This window comes from Magallana gigas, chromosome 10, assembly GCF_963853765.1.
Source record: "Magallana gigas chromosome 10, xbMagGiga1.1, whole genome shotgun sequence".
NCBI lineage: Eukaryota > Metazoa > Mollusca > Bivalvia > Ostreida > Ostreidae > Magallana > Magallana gigas.
Genome location: NC_088862.1, coordinates 10,162,662 through 10,178,332, shown reverse-complemented (window position 1 = coordinate 10,178,332; position 15,671 = coordinate 10,162,662). Strand labels below are relative to the sequence as shown.

Sequence of the window (15,671 nt, the reverse complement as noted above, 5' to 3'; positions counted from 1 at the left end):
CAAAACTAAATGTTTTTTTTGGGGGGGTTTTTCTTATCGTAATTTGAAATATTTCAAACTGAATCTAGTTGGAAATTACCTTTTTGCAAACTTGTATTATAACATATTAAATAAATTTAATTTAAAAAATATTAAATTTGAAATTGTGTTTTACGACTAAACCAAATGGGCGCCATCTTATTCCCCCATCTTCTTTATAAAACGGAAAAACTGAAAATTGTCCGTGGCCACAAATATCAAGATGTTCACTAAGTTCACTAAGTTTAATTTTTCTGTAATCAGGTTGATTGACGTGTTGTTTGTGTATACGAACTTTATAAAGGCGAAACTGGAACAACCTTACGCACCCGTATTCGGAATACGGGTGCGTAGGGTTGTTCCAGTTTCTCCTATATAAAATTCGTTGCATCCGCTACACGTAATGTTGTATATAACATTTTTAGAGGCACAAGACATGTTCTAATTAACAATAAAGTCCTTGTCCCCGAACTTCAACGATTTCCCGACTTTAATATATTGGCAAGTTCCACAGCGGGGATCGTTACACTTGCTGACAGAATAAGATTGACGTTGAAAAGAAGACTTGCAAAGTGTCCTTCGGAGATTCCTGGTTTGTCTTTTACTGTTGATGAAGTTGTATTTTTTCAGCACTCCGGACATTTTTTCATCCGTTTGACGTACGACTAGAATAATATCAATATCGTTCGGATTATGCGTAGTTACGAGTGGTAATATCTTTAAATCAGAGGTGTTATTTGCAGGAGGATTAATAAGGTTTTCCCTGTTCAGTGCTAATGCCTTTTTGATACCATCGTCTATGATTCCTACTGGATAACATTGTTTTATCAGGCTTGCTTTCAATTCATGCAAACGTTCATTTCTTTTTTCGTTGTCGCTATCTATGGTACATACACGCATTGCTTAGTTGTATGGAATTGCGCGTTTAGTATGGCCCCGATGGCAAGAACTGAAATGAAGTCACCAAAACCTTCGTTAAATAGTTGGATATAGACTGTTTCATCGTCTTTGATTTTGTTTTACTGTATATTACGCTATATAGCTTTATTCTATGATTGTTTCCTTCAATAAGCATTATCACATCATAGTATTATTGTTGACGTTATTACTAGGTAACGTAATTACGTCATACTTTTAATTACTGTAAAACGTCTGAAGATTTTTAACAATGAAAGCGCTTATGTTTTGCGGTTATTGTTGCTTTTTTTCTTTTATATATATCGAAGACTTGGATTCCTTCTTATATATGCTTTTATATGTTATGAGAAAAGAAACCAGGTCTTCGATTGTTATTTCTTTACGACTCTATGACAATGGCACCCAACGTGGGGCTCGAACCCACGACCCCGAAATTAAGAGCCTCGTGCTTTACCGACTGAGCAACTCATGAAAAAAATTCTGCAGAACTTGTTTTTATAGAGAGTTATCAACCATTAGATCTTGTTTGTATGGATTATTTATACCTGGAAAAAAAGTAAGGGTGGTTTTGAAAACATCCTGGTCATAACAGATCATTTTACTCGTTACTCACAAGCTTTTCCTTCCAGAAACAAAACAGCGAAAACCACTGCAAAGATTTTGTTTGAACATTTTATAGTTCATTATGGCTTTCCAAACAGGTAGCATAGTGACCAAGGTAGAAATGTTATTAGCAGTGTTATTAATATCGTATAAAAGCATATATAAGCACGAATCCAAGTCTCCGATCAATATTTCTTTACGACCCTGTTACACATGTTTTTGTTAAGAATTTGTTATTCTCTACATAATAATGAAGCTTGATTTAATCAAATCAATTAAAAATAGCATTTTTCACTGTTGTATTTAAATATAACATCGACTTTACAGTTTGAATTCAAACAATGTCAATATTTTGTAATGCAAATGTACCCGGATGATAACGTTGAAAAATGTTGCGAGGGTGACTTCCGAATGGAGAAAAGATTTACATGTAAACATTTCCCATTATAAATCTCCATAAGAAATATGTTTTTGCTCCTGTGATTTTTTAGAGTGAAGAATGATAATGTGTCAATGATATTTTCCTTTTCATCAAACTCAATTGTTTTTCTTTCACAGGTGGAACTATTTGAGTTTATTTTAAATTTATAAATATAAACCGTCAAACCAATGAACCGACAATCTTTTGAACTTACTGTACCATCAGGATCATTAACCTTTAGACTATAGTAACGTTTACTGGACAGTGACTGCCTCAAAGTTTATTTATAAAAACGCAAAAAATATATTGAAGTTACGGTTTATGACAGCGTGTATACACTCTGCCAAAATAAAGGGATTGTTGCTCTTATCTTTAAAATGGAAGTAAATTGTAAACATTTGTATTGGTCAATTATCTATCGAATTATGGTTTTTTTTAAACGTAAGCGAGTGTATAGTGTGTGCAAAATACCTCTAGGTTTATATAAATCAATATAAATTGTTGAAAACATTAAAATCAACAATCAATCGAATATCCATTCCTGAAATCAAACAATTTTAGATAATTTAATAATTTAGCCCATATTGTTCATGAATAACGATATAATGTAAAAGAAAGAAGCACGCAACACGTACATTAAATTTAATAATAAAATATTTTTACAACATAGCCAATACTTAACAAGCATATTTCGATATATCTAAAATGAAAAATGAAAGAAAAAACAATATGAATTTGTCAATACAGCTTTAAAAGCTAACGAAATTGTAAAAAATGGCAACATCAATCTACCAAACTAACCAACCATGAAAAAATGTGCTGAATAAAAATCAGGTAAAAAATACTACAGATTGTAAAAATAACGCGCTTTCTGCTTTCCACTTTCCAGACAACGTTAAGAAAAAATGTTATATATTTGTGACATTATATCCCGGTTTTGTCAATAATGTCATAACACCTTTTCCTATGGTTTTAAAGATATATTATTACTAGTATCATTTTCACATACAAATTTCAAGATATTTACGTCCAAAATGTTGACACGCAATTGAACTTCTGTGACATTTTTTCTTCAAAATATGGCTGTGGATCATGTGAAAATGCCTTAATGTGTTTTTGATTATTAACTTTTAGTCGGAACACTTGAGGATCTCCAGGAGAACCAGGCAACAAAGTATAAAAACCAGTATGACACCACCCAAGTACCCTGTGGCACGGGCCGACGGACGCTTATCGCCAAAGCTTTTTTTGTATTAACCCCTTAACGGCCAAGTGCGCCTTTTGACGCATTTTTATGCGCGCTGAGAGAAAACTGCTGATTTGATGTAAAGACATGGAGTACAATGAAAAAATTGATATATTTGAAAACAAGAGAAAAAAGGGAATTTTTTTCTAACAGAAATTTTTTTTGTGTAAGGTCATCTAAATATAAAAAAATATGATTGAAATATGCACGTACGTGCAGAAAAGCAGTCAAACGTCATGAAATTTAAGAATTTGGGCTGATTTATAATTAACCAATCTTAATTTTCTGAGCAAATTTTCTAGTTAAAATTACCATATATAAAACGATTAAGATTTTTACTGCAATTTTCGTATCGGACATGATATTGTATGATTAAAAATAAAAAAGATATCCGCGAATGAAAATCGGTTGTTCTGATCGTGGAAAATAGATGATCTAAAAAGCGTGTTCAAAAGAAAATTAAAGGAATTGGATATAGAAAAAAGCAAGCCATTTTGACGTTCTATTAGCTTGGACAAGGCGTTATAAAAAAAGAAAGACTAGGCTACAAATAATTGAAAACAAAATAATACAGATTCCCGACAGGTTCAACAAGGTTCCAGTTTCTAAAAATAAAAATTCACGTCACATGTTGGTTGTATAGCAACAATGTAAACAGCGCGGAAAATTAACATGGCTTCCCGTGACGGCGAAAGTGACAGTGATTCATCCGACGACGATTTGTACAGCAGTTCTGTGGGTTCAGACATTAACATTGATGATTCTTTAGATTCTTTTTCATCTGATACGAATGAGGATGATAATCCGAACTCCCAGTCGTCCTTAGAGACTTTCTCTAGTCAGATCAGCGATTCAGAGGGTCCCGGTTTTTGGTCCAGCGAATTGCATCCCGTGTCGGTCGCACCGTTCTCAGAGGAAACCGGTCCAAGTCACGATTTGACGCCGAATGACAACATTTTGAGCTACTTCTTTTTTATGGTATCAGAGGTTTTCTTTGAGAGAGTGTCCAATGAAACCAACAGGTACGCTGCTCAGGAATTCGATAAAAGAGGTCACCGTGACGCGGATTGGATTGACACTTCTCCTCAGGAAAGGTACAGTATAAATCATTAGAACTAATGTAGCAAAATTCATGATGAATTCGAGTAGGCTAATTACTAGTGTCAGTAAACACGCATGCATAGTATGCATATGTTCTAAACTGCAGAGTAGCAGGTGCGTGTTGAACAAATTACTTCTCATGTGATTTTTTTGTAACACAATAACACAAGATACTATTATAAGAAAAGAATATGGATTTTATCAATATTAACAGTATGAATACATGTTTTGGTGTTATAATTAATTTTATTAGGCCTATTTATATTATGTAAGAAACACCCTCCTCCAAATAAAAAGAAAAACCAGCTACATGTAGGTTATATCTAAAATGTATCAACTAAGTCGGTTATTCTAATTGAATCATTTTATTTTCTATGCTATTCATTATTGCATGGTTATAGTTATTATAATACTCTTTTGTTTGAGATCATTTATTATGATCTAAATCTGTATATATCTATGTTATAGGAAACCAAGGATTCAAAGACACTATGAGTAGGAGCCGTTTCCGGAGATTGACAGAGTATCTACACTTGAATGACAATACAACTCAAGGCCCTGTGGGATCTCCTGAGTATGACTGTTAAATAAAAGTAACATATTGTAGAATGCAGTTATCATAAAAGTGCATTATCACCAGTGTCAAAAATGTAAAAATGTCATCATTTTAGTGTTGAAACATTAGTTTTTAAAAAATAAAGTTTCGTAAAAGCAGTTTTGTGTAAATACAAATTGAGTAACGCCAGTTACTGTAAATTCCTTATATTACGCGAGTACTTAATTCCGCGATTCAGGTGTTTTGTATCAAATCGCGAGAATATAAAATTGCGATCAGCAATTTTTTGTTATAATTTCCTATAGTTCAAAACTGTCTGAAAAATAGAAGCGAGATTTTAAAATCCATGAGAGTTGCTATCTATAATTCAAAATTTGTTTTACAAAAATATGATTTTGTTCAACAAAACATATTTGGCATTAAATGTCTTACAGGCTTCACAAGATACGCCCATTGATAGAGATGACTCGGAGAAATTTCCAGAGGTATATGATGCCTGGACAGTGTCAGAGCATAGATGAGGGGATGATACGCTACAAAGGTCATTACTTCGCAAAGCAGTATACACCATGCAAACCTATCAAAAGAGGGATGAAGGTATTTTTTCTCAATGATTTCTTTTTTTTTTGCTATTTCCAAAGATCTATTTTATTATAGTTGAAATAATTTATCTAAATGCAAGAAAACAAAGCATTAAAGAAAAGCATATACAAAATAAAAGACAAGAACATGCAGTTCAATATCAAACAAAAAGGACTAAATTCCATTTGAAATACATGTACAGTGTACCTTGCTTATCATAAATGACCTTGGTTATATTTATGACTGGAAAAGTAAACAGGCAATAGGACATATAGACAAAATATTTTAACTCCCGGCCATCACATTAAAAATACCAAAATTGTTCTACCTAATAGCCTAGGGAGACTTTATTTAATTACTTTCTTATTCTCTAGAATATAAAGTTTGTCCATAGGGAAGGGGTGGGGGGGGGGGGTTAATGTAGCCCAATGACTTCTGCCTCCATCTGTCCTAAATCAGTCCTGCTAAGAAAATGCTTTTTATGAAATATCTCTGGGTAAATTTGCTCTGCTCTGGGTTTTTTTTTAATTATCATTGTAGACAAATACATGTACTGACTGGCTGATGATGTAATGGGAAAGGTTAGGTGCACATTGTCATGGTCATAAACAACAATGAAATGTCTTGTAGGTCTGGATGAGGTGTGAACCAAACGGATATACCAACGATTATAAAATCTATTTGGGCAAGCATGATGAAATGCAAGGACAGTCTCTTGGAGAACGGGTGGTTAAACATTTATCCAAACCACTTAAATGGAAAGGTCACCACCTTTTCTTTGACAGGTAACAAACTAGTCTTTAATGCTTTTATCTCTATGTATATACTTACTTTACTTACTTGCTCGGGGGGGGGGGGGGTTCCTTGCAGCAAACATTTCTCTTAAATTTACATATAAAAAATGTATATGAAGTTGGCCCCCCCACTTTTCTACTTTTCAGGGAGCATATGGAAATTGAAAGGAAATTAGCAGTGGGTACAATACGCACCCCCCTCCTTTTTGAGAAGTTGTAATTTTCCAAAATTTCATTTACTTTTGAAAGTGGGGAGTAGGGCAGACAAAGGAAAGTCTTTCCTTTGTCTGCCCTACTCCCCACTTTCAAAAGTGATGCTATGTCCATCAGTTACATGTATACCGGTATATGAAAAAAAAGTAAACCTCAGAATAATGAAATGCATACTGATACAACTTCTGACAATATTGTTATGTGACATTTTCTATTTATAGGTACTTTACATCAACCCCATTGCTTCAAAATCTTGAAGTTAATGGTATTTATGCTTGTGGTACCATCAATACCAATCGCAATTTTTTAAGGATTCCCTCATGAGCTGAAGAACCCAACTTTTAGTGGTCGTGGTGATACCGAGCAACTGCAACATGGCAATTTGGTTGCAACAGCATGGAAAGATGCCAAACCAGTAAGTGACTTATTTAAGATTGTTGATGGGAGTGTATATTGTTGAAAAAAGCATGTCATCCATTTGGTAAATCATCATTTACTTTACATGTTCATATTGTTTCAACCACATCAGATCCACTTGGAGATGGTCCAACACATCGTCGAGTACCTGGGGGTGAGGTCATATTAATACAGCGGCCACCAGCTGTTGCTGCCTACCAGGAGACCTACTATGGTGTTGATCGTGCCATGCAGTATCGCTCCAAGTGTTCCATTGGTCGACAGTCAAGAAAGTACTGGAAATACTTTATGAATTTCATCCTGGAAGTGGCCCTGGTCAATAAATTTCTCCTTTGGAAGATGACCCCTGGTGTGGTGAAACCAAGGAAACATTATTCGTTAGGTGATCTTCATGTTGATGTTGCCATGAGTCTTATTGAAGATTTTTCTAACAGGAAGCAGCCTAGGCATTTAGGAAAACATCTGATCACAGCAGCAGGTTTGAGTGAGCATCACAGCATGAAGTTAGAACGACCTCGTGGACGGTGTAAATGGTGTGCAAAAGAGGGCAAGAGGAAGGATGTTGTTTATGGATGTGACAAGTGTATGGTACATCTTTGTCAGGGTGCTTGTTTCCAAGCATATCATGTGCATAATCAGCTTCCAGTTTTGTAATGAATGCATATGATGATCAAAGTTTGCATATTACAGTATTCATTGTTTCTGTCATTTGTATCTTAATTGTATGTCACATAAGTAACTGTATTTTTTATTTGTTATATTTCTCCTTTAGAAGCAATTTACTTATTAGAAATTAAGAGAGAGAAAGAAAGAGAGAAAAAACGAGCGAGAGATTTTTGATTATAACTTCTAATCTGAAAATGTTAGAACATAATTTAGTGATACCTGTATTATATGGGATATACGGTAGTTGATTGGCAAATAAACAAGAATGTATTTTGAGGGTAATTGCTGTCTTTGAATGGATTTTATAAAAACGAATTATCATAAACATTTCAAGATTCAGTACATTCATGTTAGGGTTACATTTTACTAAATATTACATGTACACATGTATATAAACATTTGAATACTTTAGATTTGGAGTCGCTGTGAATTTCAAACACATCAATGTATTTGTTAATTTTTTGTTTACTATCATTATACCATATCACATTTTTTTCTCATCAAATTTGTTTTAGTTGAATGTATCAATGTCTGCAAATTGTCCATGAAATACAGCATTATAATCATGAATGTATTTCAAAGGTTTCCTTTATTACTTGATAATTATTTGTCTGTCTTCTAAAGAATTACACTGGTATATCACTATATGCGTTTAGGCTCATACATTGACATAAATTTAAATTAGTGCTGATATTTAATGTGTGTGTAATTGATTCCATTTACATGTAGTTAAGAAGTAATTTTTTTGCATATAAAGTGATCACAACCTAATATAGAATTGATTAGACTAGTGTATACAATGAACTAACAGTTTTTATAGGTTTCCCAATGTTTATTCCTGCTTTGTTAGATACGCTTACTTTGACTGTATGAGCTTACTCTCCACATGAAACCATTGTCTATTCTTGTCCAAGCTAAGATACTTCAGAGGTTACCTTTGATGTTTTGTGACATGTAAACTGGTTTTCAATAAAATGTTGCCATCTTCTTGCTATTACCACCCTTTGTGTAAAGTTTGATGGCTGGCAAACAGTGTGTTCTTGAAATATTGGTCGTTATTTGATATGGACAGAACTATATGTAATAATGTAATAATACATAGAAATTAACCTTTGACCTTTTAAAATTAATGATATTTGGAGAGAGCAGAGGAATCAACTTATAATCGTTTTATAATTATCAATAGACTTGCAAGATATAAGATGGTCAGTTAGATATATTTTACTATTAATAAGCATTTAGAATACATATTTCTGTTATCATTTTTAACGGCGCCAACGGTAAAAAAGGAAAGCATTTAGATGCTAAATGGGTAGATTCAAAGGTTAAAAAATACTATAACTAAATTTTTTTAGCACACAACATGGATAATTGCATAAATAATTGATAAAGTTTCTTTTATAAAGTATTTAACATTAACGCATGTTAAATCATGTCAAAAACACTCAAAATACATCAAATGTTGTGTTCGTGACCATATTGTGTTGCCATGGTTACCATAAGGTTGTGACACACAACATAGTATGAACCCTTGGTATCTGAACTTTCATAATATATATGGGTTACCTTATGTAAAGTCTTTCAGAAAAAGTCATAAATTTCATTTTAAAATTGTTTGCTAAATTCATGCAAAAACTGTCAAAACGGCGGCCGTTAAAGGGTTAAGATAAGCTGTCAGATTTTTGGTTTCCATCTTCAATATGTTCTTGATTTGGGCAAGTTGCTGACTCAATTCGTTATACTGTTTAATTTGGTTAGCCTCTTGGCTCCAGTATTCGATTTTGTCGAAATATTCACAACTGCAAGGACACATGGCTTTGAAAAAATAACGAAAATTATTAATATAATTATAAGTTTGAAAACAGTATAATAAAGCAATAAATGCTCATTAAAGTTAGCAGCAAAATGAGAGAGAGAGAGAGAGAGAGAGAGAGAGAGAATACAACACAAGTCTTACAGATTAAGAACAGTGGCCTCTCCTTCTAGGCCTTAAAAATTTGCAATTAGATTAGGCTACCAGAAACAAATAGTCCCCTCCTTCTAAAGATGTGTTATTCAAAAAATTGATTTTTTATTTATCCAATTAAACGTTTTCCTTAGTGTTATATATTTCGTTAATTTTTTTACGTATTGTTTTATTCTTTACAATCAGCGATTGGTTAACCATATTCAGTTATTGTATTCAGCTGTAATCGAATACTGGTTACTGAGTTATCATCAGTAATCAGTAATCATTCATTTTTCTGATTACAAGAAAATGTAATCGTAATTTTTGTTTTACGTTTATGGTTAAGATAGTAAAATAAAACTGATTAAAATCACAGCTCAATAGCAATATTAGATGAATAAGGTTCAATGCTAGGTATGAAATAATTCAGTAATGAATGAGTGTAAGTATGTAATTCAGCATCTCAAATTATACATGTTTGTGTTAAGTCTGCAATACGGGCTGTGTTTTAGGTCAGCTAAGATGGGCGTGTTCCAAATTCTAATTCAAACTTTGTAAATAACAATTCATAATTTCAAGTAGCAAGTGGTTGGTGAATTTTAGTACATGAATGTAACAACAAAACTGTATTATCAGAATGAATTTGAAAGTTTTAAAAAATATATATATATTTTTTAAATCAATTACATTAATAAGGTGCACAGCTAAAATACATGTACAGTATTATTCACTGAACTCTTTTTTTGAAATGCATTTGAAAATCACAGATAAAAAGCAGACTATAATGAATATTAAAACACATTTCACACCTTTTTTTGTGCCCAATTATCAAATGTATGGAAACAGTAACACACGCTATGATGATACCGTTATAACTGCAATGATATATCAGTGTATTTGTCAACCATTGAGTGGGTAAAAGCATATACCAGTTTGTAATCGAAGTTAAACACATGCATGTGTATGTAAATGTATCTGTAGAATCAATTATGTTTAAACGATTTTCAGTAAAATTTATTTCATTAAAAACTGTGTCTTATTTGATGGATGAATTAATGTCCTTTGTTTAGACACAGCGATGTTCACGCAACTCAAAAAGTTGGTAATAAAACTAAAATGTCTCAAAGAATTAAAAAATATATTATAACTTCATATTAGTATTAATACTCCTGTAGCAAATGCATTTATATTTCCAAAACATTAGACAACTAAACTCACGATAAAAAAAAACAGATAAAAAGCCCAATCAAATACTGGAAATGTAATAAAAAATATTCCGAAGTTATCATAATTACGAGAGGAAAAATAGTCTAATGCAATCCATTACTTCTAAAATTAGATGTAATCAACTTGTAATCGATTACTGTGAAAACCCAAAGTAATTGTAATTTAATCAATATTTTATTAAGTAATCGACCCCATACCTATTTACCATGAAAGTGAACATATTGATAACAGTTTTACCATCACTTGTAGCTTGGTTCTGAACGGTATGTTCATTAGCAGAGGTATTGAATGTGCTCTCCACTTTTTCTGTTGATGGCAATGTGCTATCACCTATGTTAAAAACATTAACGCATGTAGCTGACAGAGTATAGTAAATCAAATAAATATTAGATATTCATTTAGAAAGTTTATTGCCTACAATAAAAAAAATTAGCTTTATAGATGTATTAGGTATAAATAATTTCATTAAACTTTTCATGGCATTGATTTCCTGTCAAATGTTTTGCATCGCATTGTTTTTGGAGTCGCAAAGGATTACGTCACTGAAAATGATCTATTAATCACGAGAAAATCATAAAAAAGTTGAAATATCGTACAGATATATCCTTTATACGGTCGGTCAATTTTAAAAAATTAATGATCAGTCAATTGTCATGGGGCGAATTTGACACTGGGCCAATTCCAATGTCTCAAATTATTACTTTTCAAACAGAACTGTATCTGGACGAATTCAAAAAGGGACAAGACTGTTTGCAAGTGTAGAAGGGTACGGGCCGAAAATAACCCTGTATTCATTAACTGTTGGCAAAGAAAACAAAATATACATGCATTTCTATAATGTAAATGCAGCAGCATAATAGCGTGCCAAGGACGAAAGCAATCCAAGTTTACAAAGAAGAGGATATCTATTTTATGCTAAAATGCTCATAGTGACATTACACCATATTCATTGATTGTAATGAGGTGGGCTTATTTTAATATATAAGATTTTTTATCAATAAAAATATATAACAAACGCTATAAAATTGTTTAAATATTAAATGCGAAAAAATACAAATATAGTGAAAATTTGAACAAATCAAGTTAAAACAGGATTAATATCTAAAATAATTTTAAAGCATTATAACCTGTGAGTAACTGCCTACAGGTTGTCTCATCTGAAAATTAAAACGCTTTAGTACGTTATACAGGTTAAAGAGAAGTTTATATTTTAACATTTACAATTTCCATCGTATGTGATAAAAAGATAAGATCGATATTTCAGAATTGGTCATATATAACAAGAGCATGATTTATTATTATTGTGATCAATAACTCTGATAATTTGGAACAAATAGATTGAACGTTATATCTGCATTGATTATTGCTAAAATGCATATGTATTTAAAAACGATGTTTAACTGCGTTAGAGATAAATATATCATAATACCTGTCAAAACTAAAGTTTTATTAAACTCGAGATGATCGACGAGCTCTATTAAAAAAATAGTAAAATACGTCAGTATAATAACGCACCAATAAAAATCCTCATAATGCATTTCTTCATTTAGATGCACCAAGATAATTAGTGAAAAAAATAGAATGATTTATTGACGTTTGTTTTAGCGTCGTTATTTTATCATTTATTTTGTCTACCTTAATGCTTATGTACTTACTGGTATAAAGATCAATATTTGGACAGTCCACAGCTTGATTGGTATCTGTATCTGATATAAAGACATTACCTTTTCGATTTTGACTTTTCTTTGTTGCATGTAAAGTGTGCATTTATAAAAAAGACAAAATGATTGCAAATATATAGCACTATTGGCATGCAAAATATTTTGAATCTTGTTTTTTTCTTTTCATTTTAAATAGAAATTGTCTTTGCTTGCGATTTTTTTCTTCAAAGTAAGGTTAATTTTGTTTGCGTTCAAATAATAAATGAATGATTTATTGAAATCTTACAGATACAAAAATCCTTCGACTTACATAGACAACTGCAAATTAAGGAAAAATATGTTTTAGTTGAGTCTACTTTTTTAATTTTGCTTGTTGTTGTTTGATACCAGTTATTCCTTACGCAAACACACAACGCATTTCTTTGGCAATGTCCCAAAAACCTGCCATCATCACAAGCATATGAACCTTTAAAAAACAAATTTTGCTAATCTTAATATGTTTGTCAAATGAACCTCCTTAAATTGCTCATGTTCTTTTTTATACATTAAAATGAACCATTCGTCCAAACATTCTCACAAAAAAAGGAACTTACCTGTTCCCGAAAAAACAATGATGCTGATAAGAACAACGATCCATTCCATAGGCAGTTTAGTAAGCATCTTTGTCACTTTCAAACTAATCAAACTCACAGCAGTGTGGCTTATAACTATTAAACACAGCAATGTAGATCGATACTAGGCTACCTGATTTGAAACGTCTGCCCCCACAGAGAATGAAAACAGAAATTATTATGATATTCTAATACTTCCTTACGTTTCTAGCTTAGATTAATACAAGTTACAGTTAAGTAGCTATTATAATGTTTCAATCATCTCCAGACGTATCAAAAATTTTAGTGCATTTTGTTCATAATTCTTTTCTTCGCTTTTTTCTCTACTTTAGGATCTTTGCAAATGGAACTGATGCTAAGAATTGAAATAAAAATGCTTAAATTAAAAGAACCAAGCACATGTACATAATGGCATCGATCTAACCAATATATTTCATATTATGAAATTGGCAATTTAGAATTTTTGGCATTTCCTTCAATTTTAGAAAAAATACGTTGTATGAAATAGAATAATTAAATTCATAACTATTGACATAAAATGGGTTTTACACCTGTAAAAGTGTGTATTTTGTACAAGACAGTTTAGATGAATAAATATATAACATTTTAGGGATGAGTTTTATTTTTCAAAGTGTTTGGATCTTATGCATTTAAACTGTGTTTCCGTTTCAACGATCAGCAAGCTTCGATCGAGCTAAGTGAAATATCGATTCATCAAAATACAAATATAAAATTAGCATGAAATTTTAAAATCTAATTTTGTTTTTTGATAGAGTCTATTGTATTATGCATTCGATTTAAACAAATTGAAAGTCATTGTTCCGCTTGAAAAAAATGTTCATAACCAGGAGATGGGCAATAAATAATGCATATTAATTACAGTAACTGTTGCTTAAATGAATACACAGTAGATGTATTAGAAAATAAAGTGGATTTCTAAAAGAAAAATGCACTTAATCCATTATTATATCAATATTTTAATTGTATGAATGTCATGGTAGAAGAATGTTGTTGTAAAATGTACTATTGATTGGATACATAAAAAAAATGAATTCACAACTAAAATGAACATCGGTAATTAAAGCTGGAGATCATAGAAAAAGAAAGTACTTTGAAGAACTCATAGGGTTCTATTTTATATGTATTTGAAATGTAGTGAAGCTTTTATTTAAAAATGTCTACAATCATTGTCAAGGAATGTGAGTTATAATAATATTTTTTTTTGGCTTTCAGTTTACGTTAAATGGCATATGGAAAGAATTTAAAATCTTAAATGGAAACCTAATGTAAAGAAAATCATGAAAAAGCTTATAGATAAATATAAATTAAAAAAACATATGTTTTTAAAGAACATTCAGAACAGAATAACCAACATTTCGCAATCAAGACCAAAAATTTGAAAGTAGTGGGTAATGACCGTAATCCCCAATAATATTCCATTTTTTTCCGGAATTTTACAACGTACCTTACTTTTTGCCGATTTTTCTGAATTCATTTTTGATAAACAATCCAAAAAGGCAAAAGCGATAAAAAAAATGTGCCGTTAAATTGTTATCAAATTAACATTATGTTGTTGATAGATACGTTGTGAATTAAAACTATAATCATTTTAATGTAGTCTCTATGATCAAACCATCAGGTTGGAGTGCTTTTTAAACTGTGTATCTTACTTTTTTTTTTTTTAGAAATTTTCTCTTCATATCCGTCGAATATTTTTTATGCACTGCTGCACTGCGCAATTTCCATACCTCATTGTTATTTTTTTTTTTTACATTTTATTCAAGAATACACAAAATGTTAGATTTAATACATCCTACAGGAGAACGACTGTTTCCCAGGGAGATATCGTTTGTTGCCTTGCTTAAAAAAGAAAAAATATACATGCTATGTGAGCAAGTTCAAACATAGGCTAAATTTTTGAGGATTTATTTTATTATAATATTGCGATAAACGACATTTGAGATGACAAAATAATCCTTTTTGTTATGCCTTTTTTTTTTGGTAATCATCTAATGCATGTGCTTGTATTACATGCATTTTTTTTTCATTTCTCTTACAGATTTATCCTTTTTAATACAGCAGACCAGCGTTGATAAAAATACTACGGACGATAAGCATATGAGGTATACATATATCATGATAAGTCGAGTTGTGTAGATTTCTCTACTGAATAAAAATATGTGCAACTTAAACACAGCTGATAAAAACGACCATTTTGATAACTCTTCACTCGTGTTTTTTTTCCTGATTTTCCTTTAATTAAACAAACGATAGCGGGTATTATCAGATACAGATTGTAAAGTGTTTATATTGTCATCCAAATATTTTTGTTGTACTTTTTACATGTAAATATATACCGGTAGTTATTTTAGTTATATTTGAATTACTTTAGGTTTCATCAATATCAATATTGTAAATTTTTATGGTCATTTTGATATTCTGTGTACAGAGTAAATTTCGCCCCGTATTATTTTCTCCTGTCTTCACTTGCAAACGGTTTCAATCCGTCTTGTATTCGCCGAAACGAAGCTTTGTGTCACGAGAAATAATATAAGACATTGAATTTGTTTATCTTTAAATTCGTCTGATCACATGGAGTGCGAAAGGGCTAAAAATTTTATTAAATAGGAGTGACTATTTCCATGTTAGATATATATGATAATCGGTAATTGCCATCATGTCATATGAA

At 31.5% G+C, this 15,671-nt stretch overlaps 1 long non-coding RNA gene across 1 annotated transcript in view; it reads right to left on the bottom strand.

Annotated features, from left to right (window-relative positions):
• LOC136272139 (uncharacterized) overlaps nucleotides 1-13,051 on the bottom strand; it is an 87,682-nt gene extending 74,631 nt beyond the window's left edge. The window contains exon 1 of the long non-coding RNA XR_010710079.1: nucleotides 12,965-13,051. This is a non-coding gene — a long non-coding RNA (uncharacterized lncRNA). The remainder of the gene's footprint in view (nucleotides 1-12,964) is intronic.
• Between the last annotated feature and the right edge of the window lie 2,620 nt (nucleotides 13,052-15,671).